Raw genomic sequence first — 13,322 nt, 5'->3', positions numbered from 1 at the left:
TATTTATCAAGCCCAAAAAAATATATTTTAAAGGAAAGAAGAATGTGATCGTCAGCCTTTGTGAGGGACCAAAAAGCAGTGCATGGCAAAGTTTAAAGTAAAAATGAATCGTCAAGACTAATATACATAAAAGGAGACAATGTATCACAAAATCTATTCCATATCAGTATGGTAATTACTAGAATGCTGATTATGATTATGATAATTATTGGAATATTAGAATAAAGCATTAAGCCTGGAGACCTCATGGTGATTGTCTAACTGTGGCTTTGAATGGCATTATTCTGCTTAAAGAAATTTCATCTTTCCACTCATTACTCAGTTTTTGTGGATAATTGTTCGGTTTGGTTTGGTTGCCTTGAATTCATTCCTCTTTTTTTTTTTTTTTAAATGGCAGTAGTATACCAAATTTCCTTTTCTATTCTCAAGAATACAAACCTTCTCTATTTTCAGATCACATGGTTTGAGTGGGATTCACCCCATGTCAGGAGTAGAATATGTTACCAAAACTTGACATTTAGAGCCACAAAATTCCTTAGTCCAGTGATTGGTCAATGAGAACATATGACCTAGGTCTGGCCAATGGGCAAGCTTCATTCCCTTGCCACAGTGATTGGTTCAGCAATCTCAGATTGGTCCAGTCATAGTTAACCCCGGGAGGTATGCAGAACTATAAGAAAGAGACACTCTTTTCTTTTTCTGTTGCACTTAGACTTGGGTAGATGTTATCCTGCAGTTGCCAGAAACTACCACATGAAGCCTGCAGATGAAGCTGACTCTACAGCCAAGAGATGGAGAGAAACTAGTTTCTGATGACATTACCCAATGCCAGCTAGATGAGCTAATAAAGTCTCCCTTTAGCTTGAGTCAGTTTGAGATGGGTTTTGTGTTATCTACAGCTTAGCTTACCACTTAGAAGTAAGTTAAAAGCGTAACTTACCAATCTTTCCAGATGAGATATTTCACACTGGGAAGTGGTTCAGCAGAGAGGGAGGGAATCAGCTCTCCCTTGGTGTGAATGCTAACCTGCCACATAATGGTACCCCACCTTCTCCTCACCACCCATCAGTCTAGGGCAGAGTTTTCCCAGATGTGGATTTGGGAACACCTAAGCACATCACCATAGATAAACACTCAAAAGTAATTTTTTGGTTTTTAAACCAAATTACTATATGGTGTTTAGAAGCAAAAAACTATATACATATATGACTATATATATAAGGACTATATACGTAAAAAGGATGTGGATAAAGCGACATGGACAGAATTTAAACCAGGTGCTGAGTGAAGAAAGGAAGAAGCTCAATGAGATAGAATAAAATACTATCTCTGTAAACACACATAATGATGATATATCTTTTGCTAGATTACATTCAGACAGAAGGATATATATCAAGCACTTTAGAATATTTGCTTTGTGGGGGATGGAAATAAAAGTAAATATAAAGTAAAAAAGGAAGGCTTTTATAGATAATTATGATAGTGTGTGACAAACTGAAGAGTATGATTAAATTAACTCTTGGTACATGAGTCTGAAGTTCAAAAGAAAATTTACTTTTATCATTACAAATGTTCAGACAGTATCTGCTCAGTGGTCAACAAGTACCTCTTAATTTACCTAGTCTTTTGGGATGAGTGATATCTTTTCATTAGTTTGAGGACTAAAGGGAATATTACCAAAGCAGTAATATAGGCCATGATGAAAATAACAACAAAAATATAGAAATTAAAAAATATAAATACTTGAAGTTCTGTTTTAGAGACAAAACTTGTAGAATACAAAAGATTTGTTCAAAAAGGATTGCAGGATAAAAAGCCTAAAAAAAAAAAGATGTTATTGTTTTGAGTAACAAGGCATGTTGATTCACTTATATACAAATTAAGTAATAAAACAGTGAGGTCATAGAGATTGAGTAAATTGTCACAAGGTAGGTGGTTAAAATAAGGCTTCTGTGACAAAAATAGTTCACAACCTTAGTGATCTAACAGTTTATTATAGTAAATATTTTGACAAATGTAGTTTCCTATAACTACTCATAGTATCAGAATTAGAAGTCAACAGTCCTTGGGACCATTGAAACAAATCTTTCAATATTACAGGAAAGGTTTTTGCCATTCTTAGTAAACATTCTTAGACAGAAACTCAACTTTATGTTGACAAGATAGCGAATAAATCTACATTTAACTTAAATTTTGTGATATATGAATGTTCACTAAGCTTTTTTCAAATCTAACAAGATGGAATGTCTAGTTGAATACTTTGTCTTCTCAAAGCTCCCATTCAAGAGTCTTCCAGTTCTTTTCAAGGGTTTTCATTATACTGCTAATTAGGTTTTGTAGCCTTTGGCTTCTGTTACATTTTCCAGACAAGGCTGAATTAAAAAATATGGGGCACCCCTGAAGGAGAGATGTTATCAGTGGGCTGTGATTTTTCTGGCAGGTGCCATGAGTCAAACATGTACCATGACTGTGAGGGGTGATTCTTGGAATTTTACATTTTGGCCTGATGAGGACCAGGGAAATAGGTTACCAGACCAAGTCTAAGTGCTTTGAAGTCAAGGATTCCATTCCTTTTTCTTTGTGTTTCCCACATGAAATGCAGATGTATAATAAATGCCATATACATATTGAAATAGATTCTCCTGCTCTCATTGAACTCAGCAGCAAAACCAAAGAGAATGTGAAAAGCAAGTAGACAATGTTACAGATTATTGCCCAGATCCACACCTTGGGTTTTACATTTTTCTTGTTAATGTTGTTGTTGTCTGAAATATTTCTGTATGCGGAGCGATGCTTTCTTCTCGAGCACCAAAGACTCCATGGTTAAAGCTCAGAGCACACGATTTTATTTCAGCTGCGTAACCAATATAGGAATCCTATCCTTATCTATTCCAAATTGGTGAGCAAATGTTTACTTACCAGGGGAAAATATTAAGCGCTAATATGGCAATAATATCAATCTCTGAGCTCGGAAAAGCAATTCTGAAATTACACACTATGATATGATTTTGATAAGAGATATCATTTAATTGATTTCTGCCATGGTTGCAAGGACAAATTATCCGGCAAGGGATCCTTCTGCATAGTTTTCCTATTAAAGTTTGGGTTTCTTTTCTTACAGGGGTTGCTTCAACTGGATGGGATAAGTCTTTTAAAAAGGGCACATTGACACATAGGGACGACCTCCTGCTTTCAGCATGGAACTTCTGAGAAACAGTTATAGAACATTAACCCAAGATGATGAAGGCGCTCACCTGACGTTTCATGCCAAGAATGATGTGTTTCCCTGAAAGTCTGCCCACTTTGCTACCTGAGCCACTGTGTGGGTGTAAGGTGGCTATGGTGTCATGGAAAGAGCATGTGAATTCTGGACCAGTCACTGCTTCCCTTCTCTTGTGTGAAGAGTGTCTAGAGATACTTAGGATGTTTGTGTTTATAGGTGGCTGGCATTTTCTCTCCTTGGGGAAGTCTTTGCACGTGTAGAGGTGTAGGTGTGTGTATATATATATATGCATGGGTATACAGCATAAAGATATGTGTGTGTGTTTAGGAACCCCTAGACGTGGATAGATCAGCTGGCTGCTCCCTCTATACTACGATTTAAAGGCTGATGCTGAAAATTTCCCTCATCTGACCCGTCTAAATATTCCCCTTCTGGCTCTGTCAACATTCATGGTGCCTAAAATCCTGCCAGTTATCCATGCTTTTAATTAAGTTATGGGCTGACAGAAGCCTCTGTCAACATGCAAACATTGAGGGTAGTTAATATATTAAATAATTAGCCACAGTGACATGGCTCTCAGTTTATGTAATTTGCCAGAAATAATTAACCAGATCATTCAGGAGTAGAAAACTGGAATAGTAAGTTTTGTTGGGGTGATGGTGGGTGGTGGTCGAGGAGAAACCGAAAAAGGTCCCACATCTGGGAGGTCCCAGGCTTTGCAATATGCTTCACTGAATCTCTTGAAAGGGTAAATTGGACATCTAAAGCTCATCAAATGTTGTAGGTGTGGAAAGCAGAAGGAAAGGGAAAATACATCTCTAAAAGGTGAACAGAATGCTAAAGATCTACTTTACTTATGTCATAAATTGAAATCTGGCCCCATCTCTTTTTCACTTAATGGCTCTGAGGTCCTTTTGCATACATTTTGGGTGTAATAGAGGGTCTGACATGTCTATATTTAACTAAATACTTTTTGTGTCTGCATTTAAAAGAAAATAGTCTCCTAGTTAGTAAGCCTTGATATGTACATATATAAAACTTGAGAGGAGATGCGTGACGTGTGCATATTTATATTCCCAGAAGAAAGGGAGATCTGCTATGCACTTGTTATCTCTCTGGCTCCCTTGGACACAGGCTGTCCTGACATATGAAGCCATGAGGCTCATTATTACAAATTCTGACTCTACAGTGTTTCAACACTAAGTAATTCATCTTGAGTCAATGAAATGGAAGAAATCAGAAAGCCAAGTTGCTGTATAATGTGGCAAGTTAGTGAAACAATGTAAGTAAAGGAGTAAGTTAGCCAAACAGCACCATGAGTTTAGCTAGGTCGAAGAGTCACCTACTTCAGTAACCTGCTGAGTTTCCCAGAGAACAGAGCTATTTACCTAAACTGAGCAGCACTGATTTGTCATGCCATTGGATTTTTCTATTCTTTCCCTCCGAGGAAAGCGATTTCCCTTCCATACTGCAGGTGGCAGCATTGCCGGCCTCAATCCCTGCTCTGCCATGGTTGGCTGAGTGTGTGATGAATCTGCCAAGGCAGAAATGCTTGTTTGCATTACAGGAGACTGTAGCTCTTTAGAATTTCATTAAGAAAAGAAAGACCACTCTTATTGCTATTACAATCATTTTACATTTTCACTATGTCTCTAGAGCAGGCAAATATGGCAGCAGCGTTGTAAGCTTCTGTGTGGCTCTTTCAAAATCAGAGGTAAGAATTTTTTAAATTCCTGCCCACAGTCAAAATAGATCTACTACTTTTAATTATTTTTGCAAAAGAATATTAGTGGCTACATCTTAGTGAGATTACAGTGTGGAAATATTTATTCTGTTGTGCTATAGCCACATGGTTAGTTTTCAGCTGGAGAAGTTATTCTTTTATATATTTTGTTTTCCTGATTCTATCTATTGAATAACGTCTTGTTAAACAGTAATAATAGGTAAGTTCCTACCATGTTCTGAGTCTGGTGCAGAACATATAAATTCTTAGATTATGAGCTCCTTGAGAGTGGCCATTTTGTCTTAATTATGGTGTATTTCCAATACTGATTAATACATATAAAATAATGATATTTAATATTTATGATGTGCCAGCCACTGTTGCAAATGTTTTACATGTATCAACACATGTAATTCTCATCACAATGGTCTGAGGAATGTATTGTTATTATTATCCCCATTTTATAAATGAGGACATTGAGACGCAGAGAGAGTAAGTAACATCTAGAAAAGTTTCAAGGTATGGTAATCTTGGTTACTTTTTGGTCTCTGAATGGTTTTTTGATTTAGTATCCCTTAGAATGCTAAATGTGTGAGTTCCTTAAAAATTGAAGCAAAGCAAAATTTCACATATTTTAAAAAATGTATTTTGTCATTTATGCAAATATTGTGTGATTCCACTTAAATGAGGTATCTAGAGCAGTCGAATTTGTAGAAATAGAAAGTAGAATGGTGGTTGCCAGAGCGTAGGGGAAGGGAGAAATGAAGAGTTCTTGTCCAATGGATATAGAATTCTAGTTATGCAAGAGGAAAAATTTCTGAAGATCTGTTGCGTACCAATGTGAATATACTTAACGCTACTGAACTGCACACTCAAAAATGGTTAAGATGGTCAATTTTATATATTTTTTTACTACAATTAAAGATTTAAAAAAGACGCTTGTCCAAGAGAAACAAACAAATCATAATTTGTCATTATGTAATGAATTCAGTTTATAGTTAATTAAAGTTTCAGTTGAGGGTCTGAGCACATTAAAATCATATTTGTTGGACCAGCAAGCAGGGTCAGATGTTTGCTTGTGTTTTTTTATGTTCCTAACAATGAACTCAAAAAAGTATATGCATTTGATCGCCAAATGCTCTCGATAAAGGAGAGTTACTGATAAGCAAATATTTTTTTTATTGTGGTAAAAAACACATAACATTAAATTTACCATTTTAACCATTTTTAGGTGTACATTCAGTAGAGTTAAGTATATTTGCACTGTAGTGAAAGAAATATCTAGAACTTCTTCATCTTGCAATACTGAAACTCTATACCCACTAAACACTCATTCTACCTGCCTCTCCACACCAAACCTTGGGAAACTAGCTTTCTGTTTTCTGTTTCTATGATTTTGACTATTTTGGATACTTCAAATGAATAGAATCATACAATATTTGTCCTTTTGTGACTAGCTTATTTCGCTTAGCAAAATGTCCTTCAAGTTCATTCATATAGTAGAATGTGACAGGATTTCCTTCTTTTTTAAGGCTGCATAACATTTCATTGTATGTATAACCACATTTTCTATATCCATTCTTCTGTTGATTGACATTTGGATTGCTTCTACCTCTTGCCTATTGTGAATAATGCTGAGATGAAAATGGGTGTATAGATATCTCTTCAAAATCCTGCTTTGAATTCTTTTGTATACATACCCAGAAATGGCATTGCTGGATCATATGGTAATTCTGATTTTAATTTTTTGAGGAATCTCTATACAGTTTTCCATAATGACTGCACCATTTTACATTCCCACTAACTGTGTACAAGGGTTCCAATTTTTCCACATCCTCGTGAACGCATTATTTTCTGTTCTTTTGATAGTGACCATCCTAGTGGGTATGAGGTGATATCTCATTGTGGTTTTGATTTGTATTTCTCTTATGAGTAGTGATGTCGAGCATCTTTTCATCAGCTTTTGGCCATTCATATATCTTCTTTGGAGAATTGTCTATTCAAGTCCTTTTCCCATTTTTTAATTGGGTTATTTTTGTTGCTGTTGTTGACTTGTAGAAATTCCATATATATTCTGGATCTAAACCCCATGAGATATATAATTTGAGAATATTTTCTCCCATTCTGTATGTAGGTTGCATTTTCACTCTGTTGATTGTTTCCTTTGATGTGCAGAAGTTTTTAAGTTTGATGTAGTTCCATTTGTCTCTTTTAGCTTTTGTTGCCTATGTTTTTTGTGTCATATCTAAAAAATCATTGCTAAATCCAATGTTCCGAAGCTTGCTTCCATGTTTTATTCTAGTTTTACAGTTTTAAGTCATCTTATGTTTAGGTCTTTAATCCATTTTAAGTTAATTTTTGTGTATGATGTAAGGTAAGGTAACTTCATTCATTTGCATGTGGATATCCAGTTTTCTGAGCATCATTTGTTGAACACTCTGTCTTTTTTCCATTGTGTCATCTTGACACTTGTTGAAAAATCGCTTGACCATGTATATAAAGGTTTATTTTTAGGCTTTCTGTCTATTCCTTTGGTCTATGTGTTTGTCTTCCTGCCGGTACTACACTGTCTTAATTACTGTAGCTTTGTGGTATGTTTTGAAATCAGGAAGTGTGAGGCCTCCAACTTTGTTCTTTTTCAAGATTGTTTTGTCTACTTTGGGTCCCTTGAAATTCCTTATGAATTTTAGGATGGTTCTATTTCTGAAAAAAAATTCCTTTGGGATTTTGATAGCCATTGTAGTGAATCTGTAGATTGCTTTGGATAGTATGGACATTTAGTTAGCAGTTTTAAATGGAGAAGAAAAGTGCCAATACAGGCATGATGCGGTCATTTGTTAAGCACCCCTAGTTTGCAAAATTTCACGATAAATATGGAACAGTAGGAAGAGTCCCAAGACTTTGAAACAGAAGACTTTCATTTAAACCATTACTTTGCTCTGTGACCTCATGCAAGTCATTCTATAGCTCTGAGCCATAGTTCCCTCATCTTTAACGAGGATAATAATCCTTTGTGTCTCCTAGAATTGTTGAATGAATTGAGTGAGTTAATGGCAAGGGAGCACTTTGGAATATTAATGATTATAATTACAAAACTATGATCAATACTAGTAATGACTTACATTTATATGGCAAAAAAATTGTAAAGAAAGTCTATACTTTATGTCAAAGTAGACTATCTTAGCTTGTGAATCCCTAGAAGGCAAGGAGTTGTTCTTGTTTAGTTTTGTATGTGTCATGTAGAAACACAAACAAATTTATGGGCAAGCTTTTTGGTGGTGCTGACAAGGAGAGTGGAGATAGTCATGGATAATGTTCCTGAATAGCAAAGGACAGTTTTTACTTAGGAAATAAATATATGTGTAGCTTGACTCTTTTATGTAAGCCAACCCAAATGGATATCAGGGACAACTCCTTAATATAGGTGTGGATGTTTTAAAAAGTAGAATTTCTTTCTTTTTTCTTTCCTTATTGTTTTGTTCATCCTACCATCCAGACATATAGAATCTACCACTGCTAGCATTCTGGGACACCCTTCCTTCTTGTTTTTTTCAAGCATGTTTTTTGCATAGGTGAGCTCAAACTGTACATGTAATTTTGCATTCTACTTTTGATACTTAAAAATATATTGTAGACATTTTTCTACATCTTTAACTCTCCTTAAAATCATATTAATGACTGCATAATATTATATCATGTGGATTTATACTAATTGACTTAAGCAATTGCCTAATATTGGACTTTTAATATTATTCAATTTTTTTTTTTTAAAGATTTTATTTTTTCCTTTTTCTCCCCAAAGCCCCCCGGTACATAGTTGTATATTCTTCGATGTGGGTCCTTCTAGTTGTGGCATGTGGGACGCTGCCTCAGCGTGGTTTGATGAGCAGTGTCATGTCCGCGCCCAGGATTCGAACCAACGAAACACTGGGCCGCCTGCAGCGGAGCGCGCGAACTTAACCGCTCGGCCACGGGGCCAGCCCCAATATTATTCAATTTTTAGCTTTAATGCTAAGATTTTGTTGCTTCTACTCTGGAACTACTGATCTAGACCCAACTTTGTTTCTTTCTTAGGAGAAGGAGACAGACTCTCTGGGTCTAAGAACTACGGGCCCCAGGAGAATTTTCAGTCAACGTGGAAATGCCAAGGAGGATGAGGAGGTCTTTCCGAGATTCAACAGGGTCTTCATGAAATCTCTGAAATATCTGTATTGTGTTGGTCCCCCAAGTTTCTTTTGTGAAGATGGGAGCAACATGTGATATTCCCACTTCCTCTTTTTAAAACCATCACTGGGCTGTCATTTCAGCAACATCTTAACAAATGAAAATCCTCCTCTGAGTCAATAGTAATTATAGGAATTTATCACAATTGCCAATCAAGGTGTTCTGAAGAGACTCATCTTTCTTGTTAAATTAGCTTTCACTGCACGCAAACAGTGAGTTATCTTTAGGAAATCAATTGCAGGGAAATTACAGCTTTCATGGAGTGATATAACCTTGCCAACCGTCTTGTTATACATAATTCCTCTACCAAAAAATTCAGCTGGGCTCCTGTGACTTATTTTCGGGATTATATTTCAAAGCATGAAATGTGGAAAAGTCAACTTCTAGAGGCCCAGGATGGAGGTGGAGGCAATGACCTTGGGAACGTCCCAAGACACTTGTAGCCAATTAAACTGTCACCCCAGATGAGGTCAGTAGCCTGGGGCTTGTCATCGTAAAAGATTTTGATCCAATGGATTTGGAGGAAGCAGTCCATTACTGGGGGTAGATGTTACTGGCTATTCTTTACATCCTACAGTAGAAGAAACTTTGGTTCGAGGATACTTTGGGTAATTACTGAGCTCTATTAAAGAGGCAGTAACATAGCAGATTTTTCTGAAAATGATCAGTGGTGTGGAGTGATCAGGGATCATTTCCTGTAGCAGTTGGAGAAAAGCCATTTTAACATTTAATCTCTGCTACAGGTTCCCACATCAAATATACGGCTCATTGATGCTATAACAAGATGGTAATTAATATGCAATTAAGCCAGCATTACTAGGGAATTACCATGTGGTTTTTAAATTAACTTGACTTAGCAGTTTTTATATTTATTGGCTGTGCTCAGCGCATGTTTTCCTCCTGGAATGTTTGTGAATGCACTGCATGATGCCAGTAGTCATGAAAATCAGACAAAATGCTAGACTCTCACATTAGCATGACCCACCTAGGAATGGCATGTGTATAAAATAGATATGTTTTAGGAGGTTGTTAGTAGAAGGTAGAAGAACCTCTTGTAAGTTATATGTCAGTACCTTGTTAAACATCTCTTCCATATCTCATTTAATCCTTACTTCAACACTGTGGGGTCAGACTATTAGTGTTCCCATTTTACAGATCAGGAAACTGAAGCACTTGCCCAAGGTCATGAAGCTAGGAAATGACAGAGGCGGGATTTGATTCCAACCAGTGGACTCTTAAGTTTACGTTAAATGCCTCTGTCCTTACTATGTTCTCTAACAAGGGCCCCTGAAGGTTATACACTGTAAAATGGGAACACTAATAGTCTGACCCCATAGTGTTGAAGTAAGGATTAAATGAGTTATGGAAGAGATGTTTAACAAGGCACTGACATATGACTTATAAGAGTCATGCAGGAAAGTGAAGCCGGGTACTTGAAGGGTACTGTAGATATTCAATAAGAACACGATTGCCTTTTGCCCTTGTTCCCATCACAGACAGGGATGAATCTTGTCAATTTGCTGTTTTCTTGTTTAACTTGAGGGGTGACTCAGGTCTCCAGGATTTGTTTATTTTGCAGAAGAAAGAGAAGGCCTTGGGGGAGATTATGATCACCAGATGGCTGGCCCCCAGCAGCTTTTGCAGATTGCCCAGAGGCTTAATGGGAGTGACCCCTTTGTTTCTCCAAAGCTCCTCCTGCCAAGCCCCTTAGCTCTATAATCCCCCCCTGCTTTTTGCTCTTGTTAAGGCTGATTTGAGCAAACCCATGGCCTTCTCTTCTTGGCCAACTGCAATGGAGGTTTTCTCTATCTCCAAACACCGATGTCTCAGTGTTTGGCTTGTTGGACATCAGGGAACAACAATTTGAGATTAAGAGGTTCGGTATCAATAGCATCATACCTTCGTTATCAGAGTCGGTTGGAGAGTACCTTTTTGAGAATATCAGAGACAATTTCTCTGTATAGAGCTTGGTCTCTCTTTGGCATGTGGATACATGCAGGTTCTGGGGAGAGACACATTGCAAGGCTGCACTCTATTCCTGTTTGTGCAACAAACACCTGTGTGATTTTGGGTAAGTCACTAAACATTTCTAGCCTCAGTCACTTCATTTTCTTTTTAAAAGATAAAATTGCCTCAGATGAAGGCCAAGACACTTCCAGAAAGTGGATTTTTAATTCGGCAGAATTAATCATTTTAAACCCACTCCTGAACTATCATATAGTTTCAGGGCTCTGTAACATAGTTCTAAAATTGTGAATTCGAAGCTGGATACCCGAGGGGTACTTTAGATATTAAATCAATTTGCCGTTTTTGCTGTTTAACTTCACGGGTGACTGGGTCTCAGGCATTTGTGAGCTTGTTTTGCAGGAGAAAGAGTGTGGCTTTGGGGAGGTTGTGATCACCGGATGGCCAGCCCTCAGCAGCTGTTGAAGCCCAGAAGTCAGATTGCCACCCCTTTGTTTCTCTGAAGCCCCTGCTGCCAAGCCCCTTAGTTCCATAAAATCCCCCACTTTCTGTTCTTGGGGAAGCAGATCTGAGTGAACCCAGGCTCCCACCTACTTGTTTTGGCCAATTCAAATAAATCTTTCTCCATCTATCTTTTTTTTTTTTTTTTTGAGGAAGATTAGCCCTGAGCTAACTACTGCCAGTCCTCCTCTTTTTGCTGAGGAAGACTGGCCCTGAGCTAACATCCGTGCCCATCTTCCTCTACTTTATATGTGGGACGCCTACCACAGCATGGCGTGCCCAGCGGTGCCATGTCTGCACCTGGGATCAGAACCAACGAACCCTGGGCCTCGGAGAAGTGGAACGTGCGAACTTAACTGCTGTGCCACCGGGCTAGCCCCTCTTTCTCCAACTCTAAGCACGGATGTCTCAATGTTTGGCTTGCTGGGCATCAGGCACACGAATTTGAGATTAAGAGCTTCAGTATCAAATTCAGACAGAAAGCCTGGTTAGGATCCATGATGACATTATTCTCAAAGGGTCACTAAGGCTGGAGGAAGGTGCTAGGCAAGGAAGACAGGGCTCTGAGAGAGGGTAGCCAATGAAGTGAGGTCTGAAGGGACAGTCAGGGAGAAAGAAGTAGGGGCTGGCATTTGTCAGGGGTCAAACACAGTGGAAATTATACAGGAAAACTACTGAATATTTTGCAAAGAGAAGAACCACTGACTGTGGGATGGACCTAAGAGGAAAATCTGCTCTGCAAGTTAAATGAAGCCTAGGGTAGTTTGTCAGCATGTAAAGAATTTTTGTAAGAAAAGAAAAGAAAATGCTAGGCTTCTCTACTGGACAGTTACTGTTTTTAGGCAGATTTTTGTGCTCCTCAGATACGGGACACACAGACATATGCAGGATGGCTTTCTCTTTTTGCTCAGATTGGGCCACTGCTTGTGCATTTGGTGTTTTGTGTGAAATAGAGTCACCCTCATGGATGGACCTTGAGGGTATTTTGCTAAGTGAAATAAATCAGACAGAGAAAGACAAATACTGCATGATTTCACTCATATGTGGAAGATAAACAAACAAACACATGCATAGATATTGAGAACAGATTGGTGGTTACCAGAGGGGAAGGGATCCGGGGGAGGGTGAAAGGGTAAAGGGACATGTGTGTATGGTGACGGATGGAAACTAGACTTTTAGTGGTGAACATGATGCTGTCTGACAGGAGCCGAAATATAATGATGTACACCTGAAATTTACACAATGTTATAAACCAAAGTGACTTCAATAAAATAAATAAATAAAAAAAATTAAGAAAAAAAAAAAGAGTCACCACGCAGAGCAGGCACGGCCCCTTGGCAGTGTGGCTTGGGAGCAGACCATATGTTTGTGAGAAAGGTGTTCATTCCTCCAGGCATCCTTGTACTGGAGGTCAGCTCCCATCTCCTGCTTAGCCAGGCAGCCTTGTGCCTAAATAACCTTCACCTTGGGAATAGGGCCTCTGAAGCTGGAAGAATCAAAGGCCTGGGCTGATGGAGCCGTCCATGCAGCTACAGGGCTAAATTTTCTCTACCTGGGAGAGTGGCCTTCTCTGCACAGCAAAATTGAGATGTCTGCCTGCTTCTGTAGGCCACGGCTTCCGATGTATGTCAGGGGTGCTAATACTTGTTGGTTCTCCGGGTTGATAGACTGGAGAGATAGTGCGAG

Source organism: Equus przewalskii, chromosome 28 (assembly GCF_037783145.1).
Source record: "Equus przewalskii isolate Varuska chromosome 28, EquPr2, whole genome shotgun sequence".
In the NCBI taxonomy this organism is placed as follows: Eukaryota; Metazoa; Chordata; class Mammalia; order Perissodactyla; family Equidae; genus Equus; species Equus przewalskii.
Note: the sequence above shows the minus strand (reverse complement) of the source record.